Source organism: Rutidosis leptorrhynchoides, chromosome 7, assembly GCF_046630445.1.
Source record: "Rutidosis leptorrhynchoides isolate AG116_Rl617_1_P2 chromosome 7, CSIRO_AGI_Rlap_v1, whole genome shotgun sequence".
NCBI classification, from domain to species: Eukaryota; Viridiplantae; Streptophyta; class Magnoliopsida; order Asterales; family Asteraceae; genus Rutidosis; species Rutidosis leptorrhynchoides.
Genome location: NC_092339.1, coordinates 308297845 through 308319055, shown reverse-complemented (window position 1 = coordinate 308319055; position 21211 = coordinate 308297845).

Here is a 21211-nt window from a genome sequence, read left to right as displayed (position 1 = left end):
CGGGAAAATAGTAAGCAAGTGGTTGGTCCGAAAAGTCCTCAACCTAAGTCAAAAGTTACTAAGTCAGTAAATCGTTCCCAAAGATTTAAATGTATGTAAATTAGGTATTAAGTATCATCATCATTCATCATTTATCAAAAAGTGTATAGTAAGTTTTAAGTCAAGACTAGGGTTTAAAACAAAGTCTGACTTTGTTCAGTCACCACGACCTCTATACATACTGAAATGAGGTGAGACTAGTGGCCATGGCTCTGTATGTGTGTCCCCTAGGTACTGACCAATTTACAGAACTAAACTCATCTTCGTTTGACCGTGGTGACGGTTTAAGTGCGAGTAGGTCAGAAATTTCAGCACAACGTTAATAGGGTGTAGTGACTTTCGGGAGGCCATAGATCCTAAACCGTAACTCGGATTAAGACGAGGTCTAAACGGAAAATTATCTACTCAAATCGAACTAACTGAAAATCAACTTTACAGTAGCCCAGGTATTTTGATAAGACTCAAAAATAGTAGGTTAAGTGTTCCAGTGGGTTCTGGGTGCTCGATGCTCATCATGGTTCTCATCCTTGATGCTTATAGCTGCAAGTGTACAACTCATTGATGTGTTTGCATCATCTTAACCAAGGTTTGACCATCATAACACTAGTGTAAGTCTAAGATATGTAGCATAACTCACTTACGAGTTGTATGTAGTTTGATGAACCAAAGTTACATCAAGATCTTAGATCCGACACATACATGAGTTACAAAAGTAATATTAAGCTATAAACTTGAAAGTAAACTAAATAATCAAGATCATAAATTGTAGAACTTAGATCTTAGCTAGATCTTAAAGTTCCTAGACTAGAAAGTCTATATCTAGTGTTCTTAAGTTAGATCCTAAGTTACAAAACTTGGATCTACACTTTTAATGAAACCATAAGATATGAAACTTAGATTTTCAACATGAAAAATGTATGTAAGCTTGTAAGCTCTTATTTACAACAAAATTAGAAGACCATAAGTTAAATAAACTTAGATCCAACATAAGTATATGAAGTTATAACTAGAAAGTTATACTTCCATGTTCTTTGAACTTACAAAATTAACTTTGGTTCAAGAAAAATGAGATCAAGATTAACTAGTAATACTTGACCAAAATAACAACATCACAAACTTTAAAGTACTTACAAAAGAAGGAAATAAACTAAAGTACAAGTATTATGTTCATGTTTTATTTCATACTTAGGAAGATTCAAATCAAAGTTTGAATCTTAGGATTTACGTCTACAAACATGAACACAAGTATGAATATGAAACTTATGAACTTTAAATCTTGAAAACATTAATTGTAGAACCATAAACTAGAAAGTTTAGGTTCTTGTTTGTTCTTCAAATAACAAGATAATATGAAGAATAAACTAGATAGTTTGATTCTTACAACTAGTGAGTAACACACAACAAACAACAAGTAACTTAAACAACAACAAAGAACAAGTATTAAAACAAGCAAATGATGATGATGATGTATGTATATGTTCGGTTTTTGAAGAGAAAAAGAAAGGAGAAGTAAAGCTTGTAACTTACCAAATTAGAGAGAAAAATGAGAGAGAAGTGTAAGTATTTTTGTGTGTGTGAAAAGTGAAGTGAAATGAAAGAATACTAGTAGATATGTATCACAAAAAAAAAAAAAAAAAATTTTGAATCCCTCTTTTACCCACCTCAAGGCCGATGGCCATATGGCCAAATGGGGGAAGTCAAGTATCAACTTTCTAGCATGGGGAGGTGGTGAATGCTTGAAGTGGTATTAAAGTAAATTGGCATGGGAACAAGGTGTAAATGTGTAAGTAACTAGATTCCATTCACTTAATTAATCTTGTATTAAGCTTAACAAGTAATTAGCATAATGTTGGGCTCCTTAATCGTCCATTAAGATAAGTAGGGTGGGCTTCTAAGTCCATGCTCATTAATAAAAGGCCCAAGTCCAAGTAAGCAATAAACTAAATAAAAGTCCAAGTAATTAACTAGTAACCTTAGTTAATTAAAATGATTAATAAAAATTAATCATGAATGTAAATAATATTCGAAAATATTATTCGTGAAAAGTTCGTGTGTCACAAAATGAATCGGGGCATGCAAAGTCAAGTACGGTAACAAGTAAATGTATAAAAATACATTCATTAATGCGCAAGTATTAATAATAAATATTATTAATAAAAGTTGGAAAAACCAGGGTCGTTACATTACCCACCTGTTAAAGAAAATTTCGTCCTGAAATTTTAAGCTGAGGTAGATGGAGGAGTCGGGAAAAGGTTGTAACATCCCGCCTTTTTCCATTTACTTTTCCGTTATACTAATTTAAACTCCGTTATATGTTTATAACATCTCCCGTTAATATGCGTTTTAAATTATCTCGTTTAGGTAATTCACGCACCCGATTCAAATTAGAGGGACTAAACTTGCCAAGAGGCCAAAGATTTGACTAGGTCAACTAGTCAAACCTTCAACCTCCTCCTCTCATTTCAACATCTCCATCTTTCTTCTACTCCCTTTTTCTCTCAAGAACACCAACAAGAATTCATCATCTAAATTCGGATTAGGAAGCTAGCAACAAAACAAATTACAAATTCGTGATCCTTGCATCTTCCTCTTCGATTCCATACCGATTTCATTACATTTGGGTAACTTTCTAAAATCACTAGAATTTGTGTTCTTTATGTTTTTAACTTACAAAAGTGTTAATTAGTGTCTATGGCTCAAGTCTAACATGAATATATGATTTATATGCTCGATTTTGTTATTTGAAGTAACTAGCTTAAGTATGAACTTTGGTGTGTTTGATTTGGTGATTTGGTTGTTTGAATGTTGTTAAATGTTATAAATGCATGTATTAAATGTATTCCTAGTATCACTAGCTTCAAATTGATGTGTAGGTTGCTTGAGAAAACTCCATAAACTTGATTAGTGATTTTGGTGAATTCGGGTTAGGGTTTGATAAGCTTGAAATGAATATTTGATGCATTGAATGACATGAATTGTAGTTAGTAAGTAGTTAGTTGTATTGTATGCTCGATTACCTACAAAACGGCATGTTATATGTATGCATTAAATGCCCGAATCATAAATGTGCACTTATCAAATTTGTGTATTAAATGTGTGCATTAATTGATCATTTACTTTGGAAAGCCGATTGTTACAAATAACATTTTTGGTTGGTGAAATGTATTTAGATGTGTTCTTTGTCAAATTACCTTTCTAACGATATAAGATACGAGTTCTAAGTATTAGCGGTTTGCGAGTTATGCTTGAAAGTGTTTGGAATTGAGACTTGGACATTTGAGACTGACCAGGTTCCAGTTCCCGTGTATTGTCGCGGCGCGACAATTTGGGGCCGCGGCGCGGCCTAAGCCGTGTCCAGTTTCTGACCTCTTTGGTCAAAATACGAAAAATGTTTGGCACACTATGGACCTCCGATTCACATGAGACTTGTTCTAACATGCTTATATATGAATAAAAACCTCAGAAAAATAGTTCGGGACCCGACCCGAACGTGTTGACTTTCGTTGACTTTGACCGACCAAAGTTTGACTTTTTGTCAAACTTAACCAAATGATTATGCAACCTTCCTAACTTGTTTCTGTACTTGTATCTTGCATGAAACTTGACAATTTGATTCACATGCTACATAATCGAGTCGTAACGAGCCATAGGACTAATTAAACATCTTTGACCTATCGTGTTTACCGTTATTGATACGAGCTATTGGTTTAGGTCAAGACTAGCACTATCCTTCGCAAACGTTACTTTGTGAAGTACTTTTCATATGTGCACTCAAGGTGAGATCATAGTCCCATCCTTCAAACAACTTTTATGCTTTAAACTATGGGATGAGAAACATATACGTATCATACTTTTACACTTTGAACACAAGTACGAAAACAAACATTCCATGTACGGGTTTGAACAAAAAGCCTCAATTCAATTATCATTAGTTACACTTGCAGGGTGTAAACGTGAACTTATATTATGTGATCACATGAGCTTGACGAGCCTCATTCGGACGGTCCGCTACCGTTAGCGGATGAAATATATTTTCGGGTCTAGTGTATGTTTTAACACTACGCGAAGGGTGCAAAACAGTTAAGTTTGATAATTGGGTGCCCGCGAAACAAATAACAACTTTGGAATGCAAATGATTTAGATAATCATATTATATTAAATCTTGTGGTTCAAATGCAACGTTTACTAAAACACCTATGATTTCACCAACGTTTTCGTTGACAGTTTTCTATATGTTTTCTCAGGTCCTTGAAAGATACTTGATACATGCTTCCGCACTCTTTTTGATACTTGCTTGGATGTCGAGTATACATGCATAGATGGAGCGTCTTTTGACTAATTTAAATTGTGTCGCATAGGTTTCATTCATACGTTAAACATTGTAATGTAACTAGTCTTTCGAACTACATTTGTTAACTTGAAACATCATTTTTCTTATAAAATAAATGCGACATATTTTGGTCAAAAGTCATAATAAAGACTTATGACCACGCAACGGGACCGAAGTAGTCGGCGTCGTCAAACATGATTTGGTCGGGTCGCTACAGATGGTATCAGAGCGTTGGTTGTAGGGATTTAGAGTTCATTGGTGTCAACCCCGAGTCATAGGGTACATTGGTGAGTCTAGACTACAACCGGCATATAGACTTGAAGTAGGAATTACTTGACTATTTGTGCATTTATACTCGAACGCTTCTACTCATATCTACTCTTATTTCATCTAAATCTCACGTTGTTTAATTTGATTGACACGCCACCTTGACTATATGAAATAATGTCGAATGCACATATGAATCAGGGTAATATAATTTCCGGGATTATATTACGGTGACTCATATGAACGTTCTGACATTATGACATAAAGAATTTAAGGCGAGTCAAGGAAAATTTTCTCTCTATCTTAGTTCCATATCACGGTTAGTATTACTTAGAATACTAACCAACGGTATTCTTTTGTTTTGAAGGAACAATGCCTCCTCGTCGTGCACCACGCCGTGAAACACCCGAACAAGCTCTACAACGCATGATAGCCACCGCCGTAGATGCGGCCATGGCCGGTCACTCATCCAACAACAATAACAATAATAATAACAACAACCAAAACAACAACAACAACAACAACAACAACAACAATGGAGCCGGTAACTCAAATGAGGGATGCTCCTATAAAGCCTTCATGGGGTGCAAACCTCACACTTTTGATGGAACCGGGGGACCGGTTGTGCTCACCCGATGGTTTGAGCAAACGGAAGCCGTCTTTAGCATAAGTGGTTGTCGGGACCAAGACAAGGTCAAATACTCCACTCACACTTTCGCCGGTGTCGCTCTTACATGGTGGAATACTTATGTACAATCGGTGGGTACCGATGAAGCTCACGCCCTCTCTTGGGCCGATTTAAGGGAAAAGATGGCCATCGAATATTTCCCTCGCGAACAAACCCGAAAGCTCGAACAAGAGCTAAGAACCTTGGAGGCGGTCGGAAACGATCTCAATGCCTATAATCAACGATTCGCCGAACTATCCTTGATGTGCCCAAACCTCGTGAACCCCGAATCTCAAAGGGTCGAACTTTATATGTATGGTCTTCCAAAGAGCATCAAACAAGGGGTGATGTCATCCAAACCTACTAACCTACAACAAGCTTTGAACATGGCCCGCCAATTGATCGAAACGGTTGACGAAATCGTAGTACCGGCGCCTAAAGCCGAGGACAAGTCGGGTAACAACAAAAGAAAATGGGAAGCCCCTCAATCAAGCAACAACTACAACAACAACTTCACCAAAAAGCCTTTCACCTCCGACGCCAAGAAAAGTTATGGCGGAAATAAACCCTTTTGCAACAAATGCCACAAACACCACTATGGTGAATGTAGCAATCTATTTTGCCACCGGTGCCAAAGGGGTGGTCATATGGCCAACGATTGTAGAAGTGCCGCCCCCGTCGCTCAAAAGGTGCCCAATGCACCAAAATCGGGTACTTGTTATGAATGTGGCCAAACGGGTCATTTTAGAAATGCCTGTCCGAAGAAGAAAGCCAACCCCAACACACGCGACCGAGCTTTCAACATCAACACCGAGGAAGCCCGAGATGACAATGAATTAGTCACGGGTACGTTTCTCCTCAACAACACTTATGTTACTTTTTTATTCGATTCGGGTGCTGATAAGAGTTTTGTATCCAAGACTTTGACTCATTCTTTTAGCACTCCACCACTTCCACTAGATACCACTTATACCATTGAAGTGGCTAACGGGAAACTATTAAGTGCCGACACATATTACCGGGGGTGTACGTTAAACATTTTGGGTAAGGAATTTGAAATTGACTTGATACCCATGGAACTAGGAAGCTTTGATGTAATAATCGGTATGAATTGGTTAGTCAAAACGAAATCTCACATCCTTTGTGATCTTAACGCAATCCGAATTCCTATCGAGAATGGTGAACCTTTGATTGTTTATGGCGATAAGAGTTGCACCAGACTCAACCTCGTTTCGTGCCTTAAAGTTAGAAAACTACTCCGTAAGAGTTGTTTTGCGATCCTTGCCCACGTTAAGAAAGTCGAGTCCGATGAGAAGCATATCGATGATGTGCCTATTGTTAGTGACTTTTTTGATGTATTTCCCGACGAATTGCCGGGTCTTCCACCCCATCGACCGGTTAAATTCCAAATCGATCTTATTCCGGGAGCCGCACCCGTAGCACGTGCACCATATAGACTCGCTCCATCCGAAATGCAAGAATTGCAAAGTCAAATCCAAGAACTACTTGATCGTGGTTTTATCCAACCTAGCCATTCACCTTGGGGCGCTCCGATTTTGTTTGTTAAAAAGAAAGACGGATCCCTACGAATGTGCATTGATTATCGTGAACTAAACAAATTGACGGTTAAGAACCGATATCCTCTTCCTCGCATCGATGACCTCTTTGATCAATTACAAGGGTCTTGCGTATATTCAAAAATCGATCTCCGCTCGGGTTATCATCAATTAAGGGTTAAGGGGGAAGATGTCTCCAAAACTGCTTTCCGAACTCGTTATGGTAGTTATGAATTTCTTGTAATGCCATTTGGTCTCACTAATGCACCGGCGGTGTTCATGGATCTTATGAACCGCGTGTGCAAACCGTATCTTGACAAATTCGTTATCGTGTTCATCGATGATATTTTGGTCTATTCAAAAAGCGAAGAAGAACACGAGGAACACCTCCGACTTGTGCTTGAACTTTTAAGACAAGAAAGACACTATGTCAAATTCTCCAAGTGTGAATTTTGGTTGAAGGAAGTTCAATTTCTTGGTCATGTTGTAAGTGACCAAGGTATTAAAGTCGATCCATCAAAAATCGAAGCCATTAGTAAATGGGAAACTCCTACTACTCTGACTCACATTCGTCAATTCTTGGGTCTCACCGGGTACTATCGTAGATTCATTGAAAACTTCTCTTTGGTTGCACGTCCTCTAACCGCATTAACTCACAAGGGAAAGAAATTCATTTGGGCGACCGAGCAAGAATCCGCGTTCCAAATCTTGAAGACAAAGCTTACCACCGCTCCTATCTTGTCACTTCCCGAAGGCAACGATGATTTTTTTGTGTATTGCGATGCCTCGAAACATGGTTTTGGGTGTGTGTTGATGCAACGAACGAAAGTCATTTCTTATGCTTCTCGACAACTCAAAATTCATGAACGAAACTACACGACACATGATCTCGAACTCGGAGCCGTTGTCTTTGCACTTAAAATGTGGAGACACTATCTTTATGGAACCAAGAGTACTATCTTTACCGATCACAAAAGTCTCCAACACATCTTCGATCAAAAGCAACTAAACATGAGACAACGAAGGTGGATTGAAACCTTAAACGATTACGATTGCGAACTTCGTTACCATCCCGGGAAGGCAAACGTAGTAGCCGATGCCTTAAGTCGAAAAGAAAGAGCGGTGCCTCTTCGTGTCCGAGCCTTAAACATCACCATCCACACCAACCTTAAAAGCCAAATTCGGGTAGCCCAAGATGAGGCTCTCAAGGATGAAAACCTTTCACACGAGCTCTTGAACATTCTCGTCTCTCGATTCGAAATTAGGGAGACCGGACTCCGATATTACGCCGGAAGGATTTGGGTGCCTAGTTATGGGGACCTACGAAGCCTTATTTTAGATGAAGCCCATAAGTCACGATACTCGATTCACCCCGGTGCCAATAAGATGTACCACGACCTTAAACAACTATATTGGTGGCCGAACATCAAAAGGGACGTAGCTACTTATGTTTCCAAGTGTTTGACATGTTCCAAAGTCAAAGCCGAACACCAAAGACCGTCCGGACTACTTCAACAACCCGAGATCCCGCAATGGAAGTGGGAAAGGATAACGATGGATTTTATCACCAAGCTACCAAAAACGACGGGCGGTTATGATACCATTTGGGTTATTGTTGACCGTCTCACCAAATCCGCACACTTCCTTGCCATGAAGGAAACGGACAAAATGGAGAAACTTGCACAACTTTACATTAAGGAGATTTTAGCCCGACACGGTGTACCTTTATCGATTATCTCCGACCGAGATGGCCGTTTCGTTTCTAGATTTTGGCGTACATTGCAAGAAGCGTTGGGAACGCGTTTAGACATGAGCACCGCATATCATCCTCAAACCGATGGACAAAGCGAACGTACAATTCAAACCTTAGAGGACATGTTACGAGCTTGCGTGGTTGATTTCGAAAAAGCTTGGGACAAGCATTTACCTCTCGCCGAGTTCTCTTACAACAATAGTTATCACGCGAGTATTAAAGTCGCACCTTTTGAAGCGCTATATGGCCGAAAATGTCGTTCACCTCTTTGTTGGGCCGAAGTAGGCGACGTACAAATCACCGGACCCGAACTCATTCACGAAACCACCGAGAAGATCGTTCAAATCCGAGATAGGCTTCGGACGGCCCGGAGTCGTCAAAAGTGCTATACCGACAAAAGACGCAACGACCTTGAATTTCAAGTCGGTGACCACGTCATGTTGAAAGTCGCACCTTGGAAGGGTGTAATCCGTTTTGGGAAACGCGGGAAGCTAATTCCGCGGTATATTGGTCCTTTCAAAATCTTGGAGCGTATTGGAACCGTTGCTTATCGTTTAGATCTTCTGCCTCAATTGAACTCCGTTCATCCTACCTTCCATGTATCTAACTTGAAAAAGTGTCTTGCCGAACCCGATATCGTCATCCCTCTCGAGGAACTTACTATTGATGACAAACTTCATTTTGTGGAGGAACCGGTTGAAATTGTGGACACCTCCGTCAAGACATTGAAACAAAGCCGAATCCCGATTGTTAAAGTCCGTTGGAACGCCAAAAGGGGACCCGATTTTACTTGGGAAAGACAAGATCAAATGCAAAGGAAGTATCCTCATATATTCGTGAATTCGGAAACGCAAGATCTCGAGGAAGAAACAACGACTACTACACCTACTTAAATTTCGGGACGAAATTTCTTTTAAGGAGTAGGTAATGTAACATCCCGCCTTTTTCCATTTACTTTTCCGTTATACTAATTTAAACTCCGTTATATGTTTATAACATCTCCCGTTAATATGCGTTTTAAATTATCTCGTTTAGGTAATTCACGCACCCGATTCAAATTAGAGGGACTAAACTTGCCAAGAGGCCAAAGATTTGACTAGGTCAACTAGTCAAACCTTCAACCTCCTCCTCTCATTTCAACATCTCCATCTTTCTTCTACTCCCTTTTTCTCTCAAGAACACCAACAAGAATTCATCATCTAAATTTGGATTAGGAAGCTAGCAACAAAACAAATTACAAATTCGTGATCCTTGCATCTTCCTCTTCGATTCCATACCGATTTCATTACATTTGGGTAACTTTCTAAAATCACTAGAATTTGTGTTCTTTATGTTTTTAACTTACAAAAGTGTTAATTAGTGTCTATGGCTCAAGTCTAACATGAATATATGATTTATATGCTCGATTTTGTTATTTGAAGTAACTAGCTTGAGTATGAACTTTGGTGTGTTTGATTTGGTGATTTGGTTGTTTGAATGTTGTTAAATGTTATAAATGCATGTATTAAATGTATTCCTAGTATCACTAGCTTCAAATTGATGTGTAGGTTGCTTGAGAAAACTCCATAAACTTGATTAGTGATTTTGGTGAATTCGGGTTAGGGTTTGATAAGCTTGAAATGAATATTTGATGCATTGAATGACATGAATTGTAGTTAGTAAGTAGTTAGTTGTATTGTATGCTCGATTACCTACAAAACGGCATGTTATATGTATGCATTAAATGCCCGAATCATAAATGTGCACTTATCAAATTTGTGTATTAAATGTGTGCATTAATTGATCATTTACTTTGGAAAGCCGATTGTTACAAATAACATTTTTGGTTGGTGAAATGTATTTAGATGTGTTCTTTGTCAAATTACCTTTCTAACGATATAAGATACGAGTTCTAAGTATTAGCGGTTTGCGAGTTATGCTTGAAAGTGTTTGGAATTGAGACTTGGACATTTGAGACTGACCAGGTACCAGTTCCCGTGTATTGTCGCGGCGCGACAATTTGGGGCCGCGGCGCGGCCTAAGCCGTGTCCAGTTTCTGACCTCTTTGGTCAAAATACAAAAAATGTTTGGCACACTATGGACCTCCGATTCACATGAGACTTGTTCTAACATGCTTATATATGAATAAAAACCTCAGAAAAATAGTTCGGGACCCGACCCGAACGTGTTGACTTTCGTTGACTTTGACCGACCAAAGTTTGACTTTTTGTCAAACTTAACCAAATGATTATGCAACCTTCCTAACTTGTTTCTGTACTTGTATCTTGCATGAAACTTGACAATTTGATTCACATGCTACATAATCGAGTCGTAACGAGCCATAGGACTAATTAAACATCTTTGACCTATCGTGTTTACCGTTATTGATACGACCTATTGGTTTAGGTCAAGACTAGCACTATCCTTCGCACACGTTACTTTGTGAAGTACTTTTCATACGTGCACTCAAGGTGAGATCATAGTCCCATCCTTCAAACAACTTTTATGCTTTAAACTATGGGATGAGAAACATATACGTATCATACTTTTACACTTTGAACACAAGTACGAAAACGAACATTCCACGTACGGGTTTGAACAAAAAGCCTCAATTCAATTATCATTAGTTACACTTGCAGGGTGTAAACGTGAACTTATATTATGTGATCACATGGGCTTGACGAGCCTCATTCGGACGGTTCGCTACCGTTAGCGGATGAAATATATTTTCGGGTCTAGTGTATGTTCTAACACTACGCGAAGGGTGCAAAACAGTTAAGTTTGATAATTGGGTGCCCGCGAAACAAATAACAACTTTGGAATGCAAATGATTTAGATAATCATATTATATTAAATCTTGTGGTTCAAATGCAACGTTTACTAAAACACCTATGATTTCATTAACGTTTTCGTTGACAGTTTTCTATATGTTTTCTCAGGTCCTTGAAAGCTACTTGATACATGCTTCCGCACTCTTTTTGATACTTGCTTGGATGTCGAGTATACATGCATAGATGGAGCGTCTTTTGACTACTTTAAATTGTGTCGCATAGGTTTCATTCATACGTTAAACATTGTAATGTAACTAGTCTTTCGAACTACATTTGTTAACTTGAAACATCCTTTTTCTTATAAAATAAATGCGACATATTTTGGTCAAAAGTCATAATAAAGACTTATGACCACGCAACGGGACCGAAGTAGTCGGCGCCGTCAAACATGATTTGGTCGGGTCGCTACAAAGGTGAGGATACTTCTGCATCATTTGATCCTCTCGTTCCCAGGTAAACTCAGGTCCTCGTTTGGCATTCCACCGTACTCGGACGATCGGGATCTTGTTGTGTTTCAAAGTTTTGACCTCACGGTCCATAATTTCAACAGGCTCTTCCACGAAGTGGAGTTTGTCGTCAATCGTAAGTTCCTCCAATGGTATGACATGTTCCGGTTCAGCAAGACACTTCTTCAAATTCGATACATGAAAGGTAGGATGAACTGAGCTCAATTGAGTTGGAAGATCCAAACGGTAAGCAACGGGTCCAACAAGCTCCAAGATTTCAAAAGGACCAATGTATCGCGGGTTTAACTTTTCGCATTTTCCAAACGGCAAATGCCTTTCCCAAGCCTTTCCAAAATCAATAACACAAGCACGCAACATGTCCTCCAAAGTCTGAATCGTGCGTTCTCTTTGTCCGTCGGTCTGTGGGTGATACACAGTGCTCATGTCGAGACGGGTTCCCAAGGCTTCTTGCAAAGAACACCAAAATCTAGAAGCAAAGCGGGGATTGCTATCTGAGATGATCGATAGAGGTACACCATGATGAGATACAACCTCTTTCATGTATAGTTGAGCTAGTCTTTCCATCGTATCTGTTTCCTTCATGGCTAAGAAGTGTGCAGATTTAGTGAGTCGGTCAACAATAACCCAGATGGTATCGTATCCGCCCACCATCTTTGGTAACTTCGTAATGAAATCCATTATTATCCTTTCCCACTTTCATTGCGGGATATCCGGTTGTTAAAGTAACCCAGAAGGCCTCTGATGTTCGGCCTTAACTTTCGAGCAAGTCAAACACTTACCAACATAAGTTGTAACGTCCTTCTTAAGATTAGGCCACCAGTACTGTTCCTTAAGATCGTGGTACATTTTACCGGCTCCTGGATGAATCGAATATCTCGACTTGTGGGCTTCATCTATTATAAAGTTCCGTAGATCTCCATAACGGGGTACCCAAATTCTTCCGGCATAGCATCGGAGTCCAGTCTCCTTAACTTCAAATCGAGAGACGAGAATGTTCAAGTATTCATGAGATATATTCTCCTCCTTGAGAGTCTCATCTTGGGCTACTCGGAGCTGGCTATTGAGGTTCGAATGAATGGTGATGTTCAGTGCCCGAACACGAAGAGGTGTCATCCTCTCCTTTCGGCTCAAAGCGTCAGCTACAACATTGGCCTTGCCAGGATGATAACGAAGTTCACAATCATAGTCGTTCAGCATCTCGATCTATCGACGCTGTTCATATTCAGTTGCTTCTGATCGAAAATGTGTTGGAGGCTTTTATGATCGGTGAAAATAGTGCTCTTTGTTCCATAAAGATAGTGCCTCCACAGTTTTAATGCAAAGACAATGGCTCCAAGCTCGAGATCGTGCGTTGTGTAATTTCGCTCGTGAATCTTCAGTTGACGAGAGGCGTAAGCGATAACCTTTGTGTGTTGCATCAGTACACATCCAAAACCACTTTTCGAAGCATCGCAATAAATGACGAAATCGTCACTGCCTTCAAGAAGTGATAAGATAGGTGCGGTGGTTAACTTCTTTTTCAAAGTTTGAAATGCAGATTCCTGTTCGGGTTCCCAAATGAACTTCTTCCCTTTGTGAGTCAGCACGGTCAAAGGACGCGCAATCAGAGAGAAACCTTCAATAAATCTTCGGTAGTAACCGGCGAGGCCTAAAAATTGGCGGATGTGAGTTGCAGTAGTGGGGGTTTCCCACTTGCTGATGGCTTCGATCTTTTCAGGATCAACTTTGATACCTTGATCGCTCACAACGTGACCCAGAAATTGGACTTCCTTCAACCAAAACTCACACTTGGAGAATTTTGCATAAAGTTGCTCTTGTCTCAAGAGTTCAAGCACTAGACGAAGATGTTTCTCGTGTTCTTCTTCAATTTTGGAGTAGATGAGGATATCATCTATGAAGACGATAACGAACTTATCCAGGTATGATTGTAGACATGATTCATGAGATTCATAAACACGGCAGGTGCGTTGGTTAAATCGAATGGCGTCACGAGAAACTCATAATGACCATAACGGGTTCTGAATGCAGTCTTCATCACGTCGCTCTCTTTCACCCTCAACTGGTGATAACCGGATCGCAAATCGATCTTAGAGTAAACGCTCGATCCTTGTAGTTGATCAAAAAGATCGTCAATTCGGGGAAGAGGATACCGATTCTTGATCGTCAATTTATTGAGTTCGCGGTAGTCGATACACATACGGAATGATCCGTCCTTCTTCTTCACAAATAAAATAGGTGCGCCCCAAGGCGAGAAACTTGGTTGGATAAATCCGCGGTCTAGTAGTTCTTGTAATTGGCTCTGCAACTCTTGCATTTCGGAATGTGCGAGTTGATAAGGTGCGCGAGCTACAGGTGCAGCTCCTGGCCCTAAATCGATCTGAAACTCTACTGCTCTCGGCGGCGGTAATCCAGGAAATTCTTCCGGAAAGACATCGGAAAATTCGTTCACAATTCGTACGTCATCCACGCTCTTCACCTCAGTTTCTAACGTTTTCACATGTGCCAAAACAGCAAGACGTCCTTTCTTTATGATCTTTTGTGCTTTCATGCAACTAATGAGATTCAGTTTCAAGCTACATTTCTCTCCATAAATAATCAGTGGTCCACCATTTCCGTGCGGTATACGAAGAGCTTTATCTTAGCAGATAATGTCGGCCCTTATCTTGGTTAACCAGTCCATACCAACAATAACGTCAAAGCTTCCCAATTTAATGGGTATTAAGTCAATCTCGAAATCCACACCAGCTATGTTAATAATAGCTCCTCGACTAATTTGGTCAACTTTCTCAAGTTTTCCATTGGCTACTTCTACAAGCATACTCTCCTTTAAAGGAACTAACGACCAATTTATCTTAGAGTAAAAGTGTCTACATACATAACTTCTATCGGCACCAGTATCAAATAGGACAGAAGCTAATAGATTGTTGATAGTGAATATACCTGTGACCAAGTCGGGGTTTTCACGAGCATCCCTTGCATTTACATTGAAAGCTCGTCCACGCTGTGGTCCGCTGTCCTTTCGCTTGTTGGGACACTCATTTCTGAAGTGGCCCATTTGTCTGCATTCATAGCACTTTCTCGGTCCATTGGGGTTCGGCTTCCCAGTCATGGTAGTGATCTTGCAGTCTCTGCCAATATGCCCAGTCTTTTTGTATTTTTCATAAACAACGTTACAGTACCTGGTATGGTGCTTGTAGCACCTCTTGCACTGTGGCAGACTGCCCTTGTAGTTGGGGTTCGAGTTGGTGTTCGGATTGGGATTTCCACCGTTGTTGTGCCTCTTAGCGGGAGTTTGATCATAGGCTCTCCCCTTGTTGTTGTACCACTTACGCTTATCACTACTACCCGCTTCGGATTTTGCTTTCTCTGGTTCATCGCTGATAATTTGGTTCATTAAGGTGTGCGCCATGCGCATTGCTTCCGGGACATTTGGTGGCTTAGATGAGGTGACATTTCCCTTAATGGACTTAGGAAGTCCCCACAAGTACCTTTCCATACACTTAAACTCCGGGGTAACCATGGTAGGACACATCAGGGCTAATTCTAGATACCTACAGTTGTAACCATCGAGATCGTTTCTCACAACCTTCAACTGCATAAACTCAATCTCCATTTTCTGGATCTCTGTCCTAGGGCAATATTCCTCAATCATGTCCCCCTTAAACTCTTCCCATGGAGTGGCATACGCCTCATCAATACCCTTTGCTTGAGCCAGAGTGTTCCACCAAGTTAGTGCGCCGTCTGACAGCGTACATGAAGCATACTTTGTTTTGTTCACCTCTGAGCAATTACTATCTCGAAACATAGATTCTAATTTCTCAAACCACCTAGTGAGACCAACTGGCCCCTCAGTTCCACTAAAGTTGTGGGGCTTGCAGCTTTGAAACTCTTTGTATATGCACCCATTACAAATGGGCTGGATAACTGGTGGCGGTGGAGCATGGGGGTTCACTTCCGCTAAATCTGCGGCGACTCGTTCATTGATCATTTCCTCGATTTGGGCTACGGTGGGTGTTGACCTTCTGTTGGCCATTGATGTTCTAAACAAAATTTTTGACTCAAGTCAAAATCCAGCATTCAATACATAATAATACAGTATATGGTAACCAACATGGAATCAACACATCACATGTTTATTAAGTAATGCAACTAGATACAGATACCACGAAGTCATCATATAGTAACGTAAATAGAACAACGTGCAAGAATTAAACAACACAAAGTTCCATTCATTAATAATAAGTTGCATACATTCGCATATGTTCGTATAGTACATAAGTAATACATGAAACTACAACTGAGATTATATAATGAAATCTAATATAAAAGCCCTATGGTGAAGGTGGGTAAAGGATGTCCATCATGTGGGACACCTGGTCCTCAAGCTCAGTTACCCGAGCACGGAGGATATCCACCTCCCTCATCAATTCCTCGACAGAGGAAGAGGCTGACGGAGCAGGCGGTGCTGATGGCGCAGGTGGTGCTGATAGCGCATGTGGTGCTGGTAGAGCTGGTGGTGCAGACGGTCCGGCACCAGAAGTAGATGCTACATAATGGTAAGGCTTATGGATGAAGAGATCAGCCGAATACGGCACAAGCCGCTTACGGGCGGTAACTCTAGTCCTCAGTCCATGTGCGTTAACGAATGGTCGACCTCCATTAATCCCTGGAATAACGGTAGCATCGAAACGGTACCGCTTCTTCGGCGGGGTGGAGGGTGGCTACACAGGTGCCTCATCGAGGTCCTCATCGGAATCCTCGTCACTGGAGTCGTTAGAGGATGAGTCATCGGATGAAGGGTCGTCTAAATCGGCTGAGGGTGGCTACACGGGTGGCTCTCCTCGGGCTGCCATTATCAGTCGGTATCTGAAGGGCGGGATCGGCACGAGACGTCCATCAGGAAGGTGTCGACACCAATGGTTATGCTCATTACGGACTAGACCTTCCTCAAGTTCCGCGGGAATCATAGCACCACCGGGATGGTGCTGTGGCTCCGGAGGTCCTGGGGCAAGTGGAGCTGGAATCTCCGGTGGGTCCTCGGCTCCGTCTGAGGTAATCACTGGGCCGGGTGCATGGCTACTAGCTCCGGAGGATGAAGCGCCTGAGTCACTGGAGGCTGTAGATGATGGGATCGAGTTAGCAACAACGGTAGGTGAGGTGGCCGATGAGTCCGAGTCGCTCTCCAAGTGAATGATAGTGGGCGGGGCATCCGACATCTGAACAAGGAAAAATAACTTTTTCCATGTCAGTAAGTCATAAAGCAAGCTCGTATTAGGCAAAGTAACTACGACAGTCTAGAGCATCTATAACAGTAAGTAGCATGGCAATAACGACAAGTATCATGCAATCGAAAGCAGATAATAGCATGCATTAGTGAAATCATGTAGTAGCATACGACATATAGCAGTAAAAGTAAGCAGCAGCATGCAGCAAGTTCCACAGAAACAAGTAAACTAGCAAGTTGTAGATTAGTCCTATTAGTGAATCCTACTCGGGTCGGTCCAGACTCACTAATGCAATCTAATTCCCTACAACCATTGTTCTGATACCAAATGTGATGCCCCGTACAAAACCATCGTGTACGAATCTTCAACAACAGGATCATTACAAGGTCAAATACTATATGCTGTTTCAAAACAAGTTTGCATTTATGATAAAAGGTGACGTTTTAACCAACGTCAAATGTTTAACATCCGAAAGTATGCTTCTACGAATAGCAAGCAAAATAATAGTACGTGACCCATAGGTCGTTACAAATACATTGTTCAAAAGTAATAAAGTCGGAATGCAAGATAAAATATTTCATGCGATGACATCTCTAATAAGCGCAGCGAGAGTCTACAAGGCATGACTAGTACAACAGCGGAAGCAAGCAAACCTTAAGCACATGAGAAAAACATGCTTAAAAATGTCAACACAAAGGTTGGTGAGCTATAGTTTAAGTATAACAGTAATGTAAGGTAGGCCATGAGATTTCAGTGCTTCAACAACGTTTCAAAACAGTATGAAAAGTATATGTATTACCGTGGGCACTTGGTAACTAACTTAGCGTTTATCACCCCTTAAAGTACACTTGGCGAGTGCGTATGTTTACGAAGTATTAAACACCCATTAAATGCAAGCGCTACTAGCCCGAGTGGGGATGTCAAACCCTATGGATCCATATCTAAGATTCGCGTTCACCGGTTCAAAGACCAATGACTAAACGTTACCGAGCTAAGGGGAAAGTTTATGCCGTTGTATAACCCACATATATATAAAGTTTAAGTACTCATGCCTATGTAAAACGTAAAATGCGCATGTATTCTCAGTTCCCAAAATAGTTAAAGTAAAAAGGGATGCTATAACTCACAGTGGAAAGTAGTAAAAGTCGATACGCGGGAAAATAGTAAGCAAGTGGTTGGTCCGCAAAGTCCTCAACCTAAGTCAAAAGTTACTAAGTCAGTAAATCGTTCCCAAAGGTTTAAATGTATGTAAATTAGGTCTTAAGTATCATCATCATTCATCATTTATCAAAAAGTGTATAGTAAGTTTTAAGTCAAGACTAGGGTTTAAAACAAAGGCTGACTTCGTTCAGTCACCACAACCTCTATACACCCTGAAATGAGGTGAGACCAGTGGTCATGGCTCCATATGTGAGTCCCCTAGGTACTGAACAATTTCCAGAACCAAACTCGTCTTCGTTTGACCGTGGTGACGGTTAAAGTGCGAGTAGGTCAGAAATTTCAGCACAACGTTAATAGGGTGTAGTGACTTTCGGGAGGCTATAGATCCTAAACCGTAACTCGGATTAAGACGAGGTCTAAACGGAAAATCATCTACTCAAACCGAAATAACTGAAAATAAACTTTACAGTAGCCCAGGTATTCTGATCAGACCCTAAAAACAGTAGGTTAAGTGTTCCGGTGGGTTCTTGGTGCTCGATGCTCATCATGGTTCTCATCTTTGATGCTTATAGCTTCAAGTGTACAACTCGTTGATGTGTTTGAATCATCTTAACCAAGGTTTGACCATCATAACACTAGTGTAAGTCTAAGATATGTAGCACAACTCACTTAAGAGTTGTATGTAGTTTGATGAACCAAAGTTACATCAAGATCTTAGATCCGACACATACATGAGTTACAAAAGTAATATTAAGCTATAAACTTGAAAGTAAACTAAATAATCAAGATCATAAATTGTAGAACTTAGATCTTAGCTAGATCTTAAAGATCCTAGACTAGAAAGTCTAGTTCTAGTGTTCTTAAGTTAGATCCTAGGTTACAAAACTTGGATCTACACTTTTAATGAAATCATAAGTTATGAAACTTAGATTTTCAACTTGAAAAATGTATGTAAGCTTGTAAGCTCTTATTTACAACAAAATTAGAAGACCATAAGTTATATAAACTTAGATCCAACATAAGTATATGAAGTTATAACTAGAAAGTTATGCTTCCATGTTCTTTGAACTTACAAAGTTAACTTTGGTTCAAGAAAAATGAGATCAAGATTAACTAGTAATACTTGACCAAAATAACAACATCACAAACTTTAAAGTACTTACAAAAGAAGGAAAATAAACTAAAGTACAAGTATTATGTTCATGTTTTGTTTCATACTTAGGAAGATTCAAATCAAAGTTTGAATCTTAGGATTTAAGTCTACAAACATGAACACAAGTATGAATATGAAACTTATGAAATTTAAATCTTGAAAACATTAATTGTAGAACCATAAACTAGAAAGTATAGGTTCTTGGTTGTTCTTGAAATAACAAGATAATATGAAGAATAAACTAGATAGTTTAATTCTTACAACTAGTGAGTAACAAACAGCAAACAACAAGTAACTTAAACAACAACAAAGAACAAGTATTAAAACAAGCAAATGATGATGGTGATGTATGTATATGTTCGGTTTTTGAAGAGAAAAAGAAAGGAGAAGTAAAGCTTGTAACTTACCAAATTAGAGAAAAAAATGAGAGAGAAGTGTAAGTATTTTTATGTGTGTGAAAAGTGAAGTGAAATGAGAGAATACTAGTAGGTATGTATCACAAAAAAAAAAAAAAAAAAAAAAAAATTTTGAATCCCTCTTTTACCCACCTCAAGGCCGACGGCCATATGGCCTAATGGGGGAAGTCAAGTATCAACTTTCTAGCATGGGGAGGTGGTGAATGCTTGAAGTGGTATTAAAGCAAATTGACATGGTAACAAGGTGTAAATGTGTAAGTAACTAGATTCCATTCACTTAATTAATCTTGTATTAAGCTCAATAAGTCATTAGCATAATGTTGGGCTCCTTAATAGTCCATTAAGATAAGTAGGGTGAGCTTCTAAGTCCATGTTCATTAATAAAAGGCCTAAGTCCGAGTAAGCAATAAACTAAATAAAAGCCCAAGTAATTAACTAGTAACCTTAGTTAATTAAAAATGATTAATAAAAATTAATCATGAATGTAAATAATATTCGAAAATATTATTCGTGAAAAGTTCGTGTGTCACAAAGACGAATCGGGGCATGCAAAGTCAAGTACGGTAACAAGTAAATGTATAAAAATACATTCATTAATGTGCAAGTATTAATAATAAATATTATTAATAAAAGTTAAAAAAACCAGGGTCGTTACACCCAACAATCCTAAAGCATTGTTCTTTAGTGTGTCGTTTCATTCCACACTCTTCACACTTGAGATTATCTTTGTCTTTGGATGATGGGTAATTCGAACGACGTTGGCTTCTTGACACCAGACCTTGGCCATCGAATTCTTTGGATTTTGATGCAGGAGTAATCAATCCAGACGCTATACCAGATATGGTCTCGGTTTTGTTACTAAAAATACTTTGGTGAGCATTTTCTTTTCTAATTGCAGCGTAGGCACCTTCAACAGTTGGTAAGGGCTCAAGTCTGAGCAATTCCTGTTTGATATTATCATGCTTATTATCAAGAGCATTTAAAAATTGAAAAAGCTTTTGTTCTGATCTGATATTGTTGTATTTGATGATGTCGTTTGGGTGTTCCATTGGATTTGGATCCCTGGTTTCAATTTCTCCCCAAATCCCCTGCAACTTCAACCATAAGTCTTCAATTGACTTTCCTTCTTGTTTGATGTTGTTGGCTCTGACATGTAGGTCAAATGTTTGCAGTTTATCTTTGCCAGAGCTGTAAGTGGTGATGAGGGCATTCCAAAGTGATTTTGCAGTGGGAAATTGGGTGAGATTGCTTGCAATCTGAGGTTCAATATTCTGGATCACCCATGAAAAAACAACCAAATCATCTTGGTTCCATTTTTAATTGTCAATTGCAGGTGGATCTTCTGTGAGATGATTAAGGAGGGTCAC